Genomic DNA, 11,996 nt, shown 5'->3' with positions numbered 1-11,996 from the left:
CTTACCAACTAAGCCACTCCCATATTAGCCAACTTGAAGTGTGTCCTTTTTTTGTTTTTTGTTTTTGTTTTTTTCGAGACAGGGTTTCTCTGTATAGGCCTGGCTGTCCTGGAACTCACTCTGTAGACCAGGCTGGCCTTGAACTCAGAAATCTGCCTGCCTCTGCCTCCCAGAGTGCTGGGATTACAGGTGTGTGCCAACGCTGCCTGGCGAAGTGTGTCCTTAATATCAACCCAGCCTACTTCCAAACTGAAGGTCTGACTCAGGTAGCACAGGCTATCTCTTCTCCCCTCTGCTAAGCATCATTCTGTCTTTGTGACTTGGCCAGGACCAGGTACTAAATGTGAATGGCACTGATAGGAAGAGTCCTTTGTGTTTGGTTCATTTCTGTAGTTTGGTGTCTTTTAGGTTCATCCAGTGTCAGAACTGTACCTAACCTCTTTCCCTTTTTAGGGTTCCCTGTGTTAGAGGTTCTAATTCATTGTGCGTGGCAGCTTGCCGCTCTTTGGTGAATCATGGCGCTCACGCAGATTTCTAAGTATGTGCGTGAGTTGTACCTCTCAATCCTTGGGAGCATCTCATGGTAGCTTTCAGTTTTGTTGCTCGTCTAGCTGACAGTCTGCTTATTGCCAACTGCATATCTCCCTTGCCTATATTTTTTAAATGTAAATACAGTTAAAAACAAAACAGCATTTTGCTGTGTTGGGTGACTTACCCAAGGTCTCACCCATGCTGGACAAAGACTGTTGAGGCTGATTATCAGCCCTTCCAGCTTTCCTATTTATTTGGTTGGTTGCTTGCACCAAGACTTGTTATATTGTCCAGGCCTTGTCCCCTGGACAAGTCCTGAGCTCAAGTGAATCCTGTGCTTCAGTCTTCTAGATAGTAAAACCTCAAAATTAGCCTGGGGTGGGGTGGTATGTGCACACCTTCAATCCCAGAATTTAGGAGGCAGACACAGGAGATCTTTGAGTTCAAGGCCAGCCTGGTCTATAAAGTTCCAGGACAGCCAGGGCTACACTTTCTCAAACAGAACAAAAAGAAAAAAAACAATATACATATATTGGGGGCTGGAGAGATGGCTCAGTGATTTAGAGTACTTATGGTAGAGGACCTGAATTCCCTGCACCCATATGATGGCTCACAACCATTTGTAACTCCAAGTCCTCGGGATCAAACACCAAACACCAGATCCCCAGACACTTTGAAGACACAGACATCCATACAGGCAAAACATTTTAAATATATAATGGGCCTGAAGAATAGCTCAGCAGGTGAATGTGCTTGCGAACCAGCCTAACTGAATTCTCCAGACCCACATTACATTGTGGATGGAGAAAGTAATTGCCCTTTGACTTTCCCATGGTGTACGCGCACGCACACGCGCACGCGCAGATGCACACCAATGCATGCATACATCACACGAATGTACAAAGGTATGCAGGCACACACACATATATGCACACATCCATATACACATACACACACATAATAAAATATAAATATAAAAATTGCTGAGCATATAGGATGTGCCCGTATTGGGAAAACTTAAGAGTGCTGAGGCAGGAAGTTTGCCAAAGTTTAAGCTCAGCCTGAAGGTCAGCAGATGTACCAGAGAGATAGCTTCAGTGGTAAGAAAGCTTGCTACTAAACCATTGGGTGCTTCAATTCAGTCTGTGGGACCCACCCTCATAGTTGAAGGCAAGAATGGATTCCCACAAGTTGGTCTCTGGCCTCTACAAGTATGATGTGGCATGAGAAATAAATGTAATTTAAACTTTTAAAACAAAGAAGGCTGGTGTGCAGTGTGTGTCAGTATTTTCGCACTTAGAAGGTGCTTTAGATAGGAAGATCAGGAGTTTAATCCAGCTTCAATTGCATATCCAGTCTGGGGCTACACAAGGCATGGTCTCAGTGGAAACACACACACACACACACACACACACACACACACGTGTCTGCAAGCCATACATACTAATGAACCAGTGAGATGGAGGATTAATCTTGAGTGCCAATGTGATTAGGTTGAGAAGAATCTAAGAGGAGCCACAAGATGTCTCAGTGGATAAAATACTTGTAGTACAAGAGTGAAGACCAGAGTTCAAATCCTTAGCCCCCATATAAATGCTGAGCTGGTAATCTCGGCTCCGTGGACAGAGTCTGTGGGGCAGTCTGTGGCTAGCCAGACTGGCCAGGTTTGGGTTACTAGTTCCAGGTTCAGTGAGATGCTCTGCTCTAAAAATTAGCTTGGTGGTGCTGGCGAATGTGCTTTAATCCCAGCTCTCAGCATACAGAGGCAAGCGGGTCTCTATGAGTTTCAAGGCTAGCCTATTCTACAGAGTAAGTTCCAGGATGGCCTGGGCTACACAAAGAAATCTTGTCTCTAAAACCAAAAAGATAAGGGAAAAGGAATTAAGGCAGACAGAGCTGGGTGTGGTGGTGAACAGAGGCAGGTGGATGATGCTCTGTGAGTTCCACGGCAACCTGGTCTAGTAGTGAGTTCCAAGCCAGCCGGGGCTACGCTGTGAGACCCTGTTGAAAAAGAAAGGAAGGAAGAAGAGTGACAGTGGAAGACACCCATGTTAGACTCTGGCCTGTAGGAACAGTGGGATGGATATGCATGGTGCCACATGCACACACACACACACACACACACACACACACACATGCATGTACATGCACGTGCACACTCCTGTGTGTGTCTGTGAGAGAAGCACCATGCCACGCCTGGGAACTCCGAATAAAAGGAGTAAAGAGGGGGCTGGAGAGATGGCTCAGTGGTTAAGAGCACTGTCTGTTCTTCCAGAAGACCTGAGTTCAATTCCCAGCAACCACATGACGCCTCACAACCATTTGTAATGAGATCTGATGCCCTCTTCTGGTGTGTCAGTGTAGTTATATAAAATAAATAAATCTTTAAAAAAAAAAACAAGGGCCGGGCAGTGGTGGCGCACTCCTGTAATCCCAGCACTCTGGGAGGCAGAGGCAGGCGGATTTCTGAGTTTGAGGCCAGCCTGGTCTACAGAGTGAGTTCCAGGATAGCCAGGGCTATACAGAGAAACCCTGTCTCGAAAAAACCAAAAATCCAAAAAACCAAAAACCAACCAACCAAACAAACAAACAAAAAAACAAAACAAAAAACCCCCAAGGAGTAAAGAGAGGGAACCGGAAAGTGTAGGCATCCTCTCTCACCTTCTGAGCCTGTCCCTGTCCCTGAGTGCTGGGGTGACAGACAGGTGCACACCCCACACCCATCCTACAGCCCATGATTTATTTACTTGTTGGATGGTTTTTGGTTTCTCGAGACAGGGCTTCTCTGTGTACCCCTGGCTGTCCTGGAACTCAGAGATCCACCTGCTCCTGCCTCCCCAAGTGCTGGACTAAAGGTGTGGACCAACATCGCCTGCCCAGCCCACAAGTGCCCATTAAAGAAAAAGTTGTCTGTGAGTTGAGAAGGTGGTCCTCTGGAGCTGGATTCCAAGTGGTTTCAGCCATCCAATATCTCTGATTTAGGTTCTTTGCTCATTATTTTCATCTTTGTGTGTGGGGTGGGGTGGGGGGTGTCTTTCATTTATTTTTCTTTCATTTTCTTTTAAAAATGTTCCTTTCTTTGTTTCTTTTTTTTTCTCTGCAAGTGAATTGTAGAGGTGTCTTTTACGTTGAGATATTGCAAATGCCTTGGAGATTGTAAATGCCTTCGTCCAGTCAGCTGGCTTCTTTTGTTTAGCTGAAGCTTCTAGGGCTGATGTAGCCTCCTTGCATCTTTTGATTCTGAACGTGAACTTTCAGTTCAGGTAACATCAAACATCATCACTAAGGCCAATGTCTTGTAGCTCTTCCCAGTTTTCAGATGTTTTAGTCTCAGGTTTTAGATTTTTGTCTTTGATTGTTTGCATATCTGTATCATGTGTGGTATCCAGCAAAATGCAAATTTATTCGTTGCATTCAGAATTTCCCAGCATCATCTAAGAGGGGCTGGACTAGAAATGAGGTATGTGGTTTGATCTCTGAACATGCCCTTCCTTTCCGGTGATCCGTGTGCATCTTTGCTTTATTTTATTTATTTATTTGTTTGTTTGTTTGTTTTTTCGAGACAGGGTTTCTCTGTGTAACCCTGGCTGTCTTGGAACTCACTCTGTAGACCAGGTCTTGCATTCAGAAATCTGCCTGCCTCTGTCTCCCAAGTGCTGGGATTAAAGGAGTGCACCACCACTGCCTGTCTTATATCTTTGCATTTCATACTATATAGTTAAATGATATAATTTGAAAGCAGATCCCAGAAACAGTGGGAGGTACGTCCTTGAGGTTAAGGTTGGCACAAACATGCCTGCCTCTTGAACAGAACACAAGATTAAGTTGTATATCCAGGACATGCATAAAGGCATTTGGGAAGGACCAACATCTTGTGTGTGTGTGTGTGTGTGTGTGTGTGCACATGTGTGCACATGTTTGCTCCAGTTTGTACATGTGAGTGCGGTACCCACAGAGGCTAGAAGAGTTATCGGTCAGTTCCCCCGGAACTAAAGTACAGGCAGTTGTAAGGTACTGGGAACAGAACTTGGGTCCTCTGGAAGAGCAGCATGTGCTCTTAACTGCTGAGCTATCTCTCCAAGGCTCCCAACTCTGCCCAACAATCTTTCTTGATAAACAGTCCCAGCAACCAGGAGAGTAAGTAAATCCCCTCAGCACAACAGATGAGGATTAGTGTGGAGGAAAACAAAGGATGGTTAAATTTTTTTCCCCTAAAATCAGGAACAATGAGATCCTGTCTCAAAAATAAAATCAGGATCAAAGCGCTTCTATCTAATATAGTGCCAGGAAGTACTAAGTAACTATCAGGACAGAGACCCAAGAAAAGAAAGAAACTCGGAGTGGGCATGGGAGTGCAGGCCTTGGATCCTAGTGCTTGGGAGGCAGAGGCAGGGGGATTTCTGTGAGCTCTGTTCTACATATTGAGTTCAGGATGGCCAAGGCTACATGTTTGAGATCTTGTCTCAAAAAAGAGTGGGGTGGAGAGGAGGAGGAGGAGGGGGAAAGAACAAAAGCAAGGAAGCAGGAAAGAAGAAAGCAAGAAAAGGTGAGGGTAGGCTCCAAACTATTAGAAAGACATACAACTCCCTGTGCTGTTGAGATAAGGTGAGAACTAAAGCAGACAGCAGAACAGGTGGGATGAGAATGGAGGCCAGGAAGGACAGACGGACCGACAGACAGACGGACAGACAGACGGACCGACAGACAGATGGACGGACGGACAGTTGTGATACAGGTTCCCTGTACCTCCACACTCTGGTCTAGCCAAAGGTCTCGGGAAGGTAGCATCTTAAATGCCCGTCAGTCTTGTCTGTCACATGCACACACGCATGCACCATGCTTATACCACATACACACACACACAGAGAGAGAGAGAGAGAGAGAGACAGAGAGAGACAGAGAGAGACAGAGAGAGAGAGAGAGAGAGAGAGAGAGAGAGAGAGAGAGAGAGAGAGAGAGAAAGATAGAGAGTCTTAACTGTCTCACCCCCCTAATTATTTCAACTTGACACAGTTTCTCCACCTCTGAAAATGCAGACTATCTGGGGTTTAAAGGAACTTGAGCAACAATGGTTTCCACACCAGCGGAGGTGTTGCTGAACCTTAGCGTTAGACTGCATAGATCAACGGGGCTGTCAGTGATCACCCCCTCTCCCCCCAAAGCCACACCCATGCGCCCTAGCCCAAGGCTGCCTTCAGCTACTTCTGATATTTTCCCTCCAGTCAGGCCCAATGAGTCGGACAGCTGGCAACACCAGTGTCGAGGACTTGGGAATGACAGGCAGACACAGGGCAGGCCAGAGCGCCTGCAGCAACCCTTGAGCCTAGGGGGCGACACATGTCACAAGCTCACACCTATAGATGCAGGGATCCGCAGTGGGTGAGCTTTGGCAAGGTGGGGTGAAGGCAAACTGCAGGCTGCTGTGCTAGTCAGGGTTGCAGGATGACAATATACCCGAGGAACAAGGAGGGGCTTGTTTGGCTTATGGCTTAACTGTGGTGGCTTAGTCCCCTCACACTGAGCCTAAGAGCCAGAAACAACATGGTGGGAGAGTGGCCGACAGAGACAGGAAGAGCCTGGGAGAACAATACTCCTCCTGCGCCCCGCCCCCCAGCATACTTCCTTCAGCTAGGCCCTACTACCAAAACCCCCCAGCTGCCTCCCAACATCCCATCATTTCCCAAAACAGAAATCCAGGTGTCCACCTGATATCTAGAACCTCCGAGGACACCTTTACATGTCTGTAAGGGAGTTTCTACCCTGGGTCAGCTGAGGTCGGCGAGCCACCTCTCTGGGTGGGACCAGTCCACAGACAGAATACAACTGAGAACAGGAGCACAGAGGCCCAACTCATCTCTCTCTGCTTCTTGTCCGTGGATGTAGTGTGCCCAGCTGCTTCATGTTTCATCCCTGGATGCCACATGGTGGACAGAGAGAACCAACTCCCACAGATTGTCTTCTGACTTCCATATGTGTGCTATAAGATCCTCGTGGGAATGTACAACAAAGAAATATTAAGTTAAAAAGTGTATGTGTGTCCCTCATCTTTTCCTGTTGGATTTTTATTTTATTTTTTTAAAGATTTATTTATTTTATGTATGTGAGTACACTGTCGCTCTATTCAGACACACTACAAGAGGGCATCAGATCTCATTATCCATGGTTTTGAGCCACCATGTAGTTGCTGGGAATTGAACTCAGGGCCTTTGGAAGAACAGTCATTGCTCTTAACTGCTGAGCCATTTCTCCAGCCCTTTCATTTTTAATTTTGTTTCTTCCGGACAGGATTTCTCTATGTAGCCATGGCTGTCCTGGAACTTATACTAGGTAGACCAGGCTAACCTGGAACTAGTATCTGCCTGCTTCTGCCTGAAAGCTGGGATTAAAGGCATGTGCTAGCCGGGCCATGGTGGTGCATACCTTTAATCCCAGCACTTGGGAAGCAGAGGCAGGTGGATTTCTAAGTTCGAGGCCAGCCTGGTCTACAGAGTGAGTTCTAGGACAGCCAGGACTATACAGAGAAACCCTGTCTCAAAAAAAAAAAGAAAAAAAAGAAAAAAAGAAAAAGAAAAAGAAAAGGACACAACAAAATACACCCCCCCCCAACAGTTATTTGATCTTTTCTCTATTTTTTTTCAAGACAGGTCTCATATTAAGTACACTACAATGCATGCCCAGAACCCACAGAGGCCAGGAGAGGGCTCCGGATCCCTTGGAGCTAGAGACAGTTGTGAGCCATCATGTGGGTGCTGGAACCAAACTTGGGTCCTCTACAATAGCAGCCAGTGCTCTTAACCAGTGAGCCATTGCTCCAGCCCCAACCATTTCTTCTTCAGTGAAAAGATGGACGTGCTGAGGGTAGAGGGACATCCTGAGCATCTCCCATGACATTTTTGGAAACAGAACAGCAAAATGCAAATATACTATTCTCCATCAAAGAATTCTAGCAGTTTCTCCTTTGCCTGTTTTGTGGGTTGTCACAGCTGCCTTTCATGGGAAAGGGGATTATTACAAACTGTTCCACTACAATGAAGATCTCAGGACATGTTTGCAGCTGTCCGTCTAGCTGCAAAGCCCAGGGACAGAATGAGGTCCATAGAGACAGAAGAACTCCTCACAAGAGAACCCCTCAAATGAGGACAAAGTACCTAGATGAAAAGGCTGAAGCTCATAATGTTAAGTACAAGCCTGTGTTAGTCACGTGACATGAAAATGGCTTCTTAACACCTCTGTGGCTGATGCCATGCCTCTAAAATACAGATAGAGCCACTGGTGCAGTTGGGTTGGCCCCTACTGACATGCTTGGGTCTTTAAGATGCACCTCACTGGAGGCTGAAACCTAATGCAGGCCTGCTCACTGAGACTAAGAACACTGCAGCTGCAGCCCAGGAAGCTGCAGCCCTGCTCCTGCTCACTCAGTCACTCACCCAGGCCACCAGCCCTTTGGTCAATCTGCATCTTCCTAATGTTTTCAGGTCTTCCTACTTTGGGGTTGGGGATTTCGCTCAGCAGCAGAAAATGCTTGCCTAGTAAGCTCAAGGCTCTGGGTTCCATCCTCAGGTCCAAAAGAAAAAAATAGCAAAGATTATTTTCGGCATGCTTACCATTGGTTCTGGCCACCTAGTGGTATTCCTTTGTTTGTTTGCTTGCTTGTTTGTTTTTGAGACAGTGTCTTATAGTGTGTACCCCTGGCTGTCCCTGAGACTTGCTCTGCAGACCAAGGCTGTCCTGAACAGATCCTTTTGCCTTTGCCCCCAAGTGCTGGGATCAAAAGCATGCCACACATCTGCACATCTGCCCAGCTGAAATCCTGTCTCAAAACACACACACACACACACACACACCACCACCACCACCACCAACAACAACAACAAAACAAAACAAATACCACCACACACACACACACACACACACACACACACACACACACACAAAACCAACCCACAACACACAAGGTTGGAGAGATGCCTCAGTGGTTAAGAGCACTGGCTGCTTTTCCAGAGGACCTGGGTTTAATTTCTAGTACCCACATGTTGGCTAACAAGGAATCCAATGCTCTCTTCTGGCCTCATTCATGGAGACCAGGCACACATGTAGTGCACAGACAAATAGGACAAATAGACAAGCAAAATACTCATATAACTGGGCATAGTGGCCTTACACCTTTAATTCCAGCGCTAGGGAGGCAGAGGCAGGCAGATCCCTGAGTTTGATCCCAATATGGTCTATAGAATTCCAGAACAGACAGGGATACACAGAGAAACACTTTCCATAAAACAAACAAAAAAACTTCATATACATAAAACAATTACAAAAAAAAAAAAGCAAAAGTCCACGCTCATAGATCTCACTAGAACCCAGAGGTTCCACCCCAAAATGTCCAACAGAGAGCATCCTGCTAACTTGGAATCCCTTTTCCACATAGAGCCTATACCTGATTCCAAAGCACATTCCTGTGCTTTCACCTTTGAACCTGGGGTCCTCAAAATGAGTGTGCGAAGTCCACAAACACAGCCTGGCTGGGGACCGGTGACACAACAAGCCTCGCTGACCGAGGATTAGATTCACTTACAGAAAGCGAAACAAATTCCTAGCTTTAAGATTTCTTTTTGTGCTGTGTAGTTCGAGGCAGAGGTAGGTGAATCTCTTGAATTCAACACAGCCAGAAAGAAAAATTTTGTCTTGGAAAAAGAAAAGAGGGGAAAAAACCGAGAAAGAATTACTTTTTTGACTGGGAGGGAGTTTTGAGGCCAACACAGTGAGTTCCAGGACAGCCAGGGCCACACTGAGAAACCCTGTCTAAAGAAGCAAACTGAAACAAAGCAAAAGGCAAAACAACAAAACCTCCAGCTTCTCCGGGGCATCCTGAGTTCCAGTGGTCCTCAGAGCCTGACAGCTCCTGCCTGGTCCCGACCTGCAGCTAAAGCATAAAACAATCTTGCCCAGCTCAAAGGCGACTGCCTCCTCTTCGTGTCAGAGGGGCTTCTGCTCTTTCCTCCGTGAGCTCCCAGGGTGGCAGGCTCCTGGGCGGGGTGGGTGGAGAAGAGGCAGTGTCTACTCTGCCCGATGATCCATGATCTGTCCCTCTTTTCTTTCTTTTTCTTTTCTCTTTATTTTTTTTATTGGATATTTTCTTTATTTACATTTTATATGTTATCCCCTTTCCCAGTTTCCCCCCTCCTGGAAACCCCCATCCCATCCTCCCTCCCGCTACTTCTATGAGGGTGTTCCTCCACCCACCCACCCACCCGCTCCTGCCTCCCTGCCCTTGATTCCTCTACTCCGGGGCATCTATCAAGCCTTTGTAGGACCAAGGTCCTCTCCTCTCATTGATACCTGACAAGGCCATCCTCTGCTACATATGCAGCTGGAGCCATGTGTACTCCTTGGTTGGTGGCTTAGTCCCTGGGCGCTCTGGGGGTCTGGCTGGTTGATATTGTTGTTCTTCCTATGGAGTTGCAAACCCCTTCAGCTCCTTCAGTCCTTTCTCTAACTCCTCCATTGGGGACCCTGCCCTCAGTGCAATGGTTGGCACCTAGCACCCACCTCTGTGTTTTGTAAGGCTCTGGTAGTGCTGTCCCCCTTTTCCGTCTTTGTGGCTCTTCTTGTTTTGTTTTTGGTTTTTTTTTTTTTCAAGACAGGGTTTCTCTGGTAGCCCTGGCTGTCCTGGATCTCACTCTGTAGACCAGGCTGGCCTCGAACTCAGAAATCTGCCTGTCTCTGCCTCCCAAGTGCTGGGATTAAAGGTGTGTGTCACCACCGCCCAGCTGAGGGCTAAGATTTCAATACAGGAATTTTGGGGTTCACAGTTCAGCTGTAACTTGGTTATGTAGGTTTTATTCCTTTCATTCCTTGACTATGGAATGTGGCATTGGTTACATTTAATATGTTGAACTGTCTGACATTCCTGGGTAAGTCCCATTGGGTCACCTCTGTGGTCTGGTTAATATGTTAGTGAATGGGGTTTATTTATATTTAGCTGAAAATCTATTTTTCCCATCTTTTTGTGGTACTGGAGATTGAATCCTGGCAATCTGTCACTTTCTTTCTCTTTTTCATTCTTTCTCATTCTTTTTCTTCTCCTCTTCCTCTTCCTCCTCCTCCTCTTCCTCTTTCTCTCTGTCTCTCTCTCTCTCTCTCTCTCTCTCTCTCTCTCTCTCTCTCCCTCACCCCCCTCCCCCCCAAAAGAAGGTTTCTCTGTGTAACAACCTTGGCTGTCTAAACTTATTCAGTACTTCCCTGAAGTCTTCTTTTTTTTTTTTTAAGTATGGAAACTTTAGGGAATGAGAAGGGGAGTTGAGGAGCGGGAGTAAAGCAAAGAAAGGGGGAGGTGGGGGTTGGGGCGTCCAGGCGAGAGAGGACAGAGAGGTTTAGACAGTAAGAGCAGAGCGCCTGAATTCTTTCCTCTCTTTCCTGTAGGCAGTGAGCACGCGTGGCATTGCCCCTAGAGCCTGTCCACGAGGCAAGTGTTCCACCACAGCTGGCCCGTTGCCAAGCTTTCACTTTTCATTTTTATTTATTTTTATTTTATGTGTATGGATGTTTTGCTTGCACGTATATGTCTATGCATCTTGCATGTGTCTGGTACCCACAGAGGCCAGACGAGGACATGGGACAGTTGCAAGCTGCCATGTGGGTATTGGGTTATAGACCCATGTCCTCTGGAAGCGCTGCAGTGCTCTAACCACTGCCATTTCTCTAGCTTCCTTTTGTTTGCTTTATTCATTTATTTATTAGAAGATTTTATTATTTATTTTTATTTATTATTTATTTATTTATTATTAGAAGATTTTATTTATTATATCTAAGTACACTGAGGCTGTCTTCAGACACACCAGAAGAGGGCATCAGATCTCATTATGGATGGTTGTGAGCCACCATGTGGTTGCTGGGATTTGAACTCAGGACCTCTGGAAGAGCAGTCAGTGCTCTTAACTGCTGAGCCATTTTACCAGCCCTTTTTGCTTTTTTTATATATAGAGTTTATCTCTATCTCTGGCTGTCTTGGAACTCATTCTGTATAAGAGGTTGGCCTCCAATTCAGAGATCTTCCTGCCTCTGCCTCCCGAAGGTCAACACTACCCATCTCTTTTTATTTTTGAGGCAAAGTCTCAGTAGGCCAAGCAATTTGGCCTTGAACTCTGCAGCCCAGACAAGTCTTGCAATCCTCCTGCCTCAGCTTCCCAGGTGGGAGGATGACAGGCCCATACCATGGGCTGGGCTGAGCTTGGTTCCATGTTTTTAAAGGGCCTTTGGTATTGGGTTTGTGTGAATGACTTTCTATTTTGGGGGCATGAAAGGGGAAAGCGATACAGCTCCGTTCGGGGCTCCATTCCCTTTTGTGAAAGAACCATTTATTTCCTCCTGGTGACAGTTTATCTCCTCAAGGTCAAACTGCCAGTGGATTTTGCAGATCCTCCTTCCCTCCCACCACAGTTCAGGCTGCTGATGTCACCTCACTGTCC

Source organism: Apodemus sylvaticus, chromosome 5, assembly GCF_947179515.1.
Source record: "Apodemus sylvaticus chromosome 5, mApoSyl1.1, whole genome shotgun sequence".
NCBI classification, from domain to species: Eukaryota; Metazoa; Chordata; class Mammalia; order Rodentia; family Muridae; genus Apodemus; species Apodemus sylvaticus.
The sequence above is the reverse complement of the archived record's forward strand: the minus strand, read 5'-3'. Positions refer to the sequence as shown.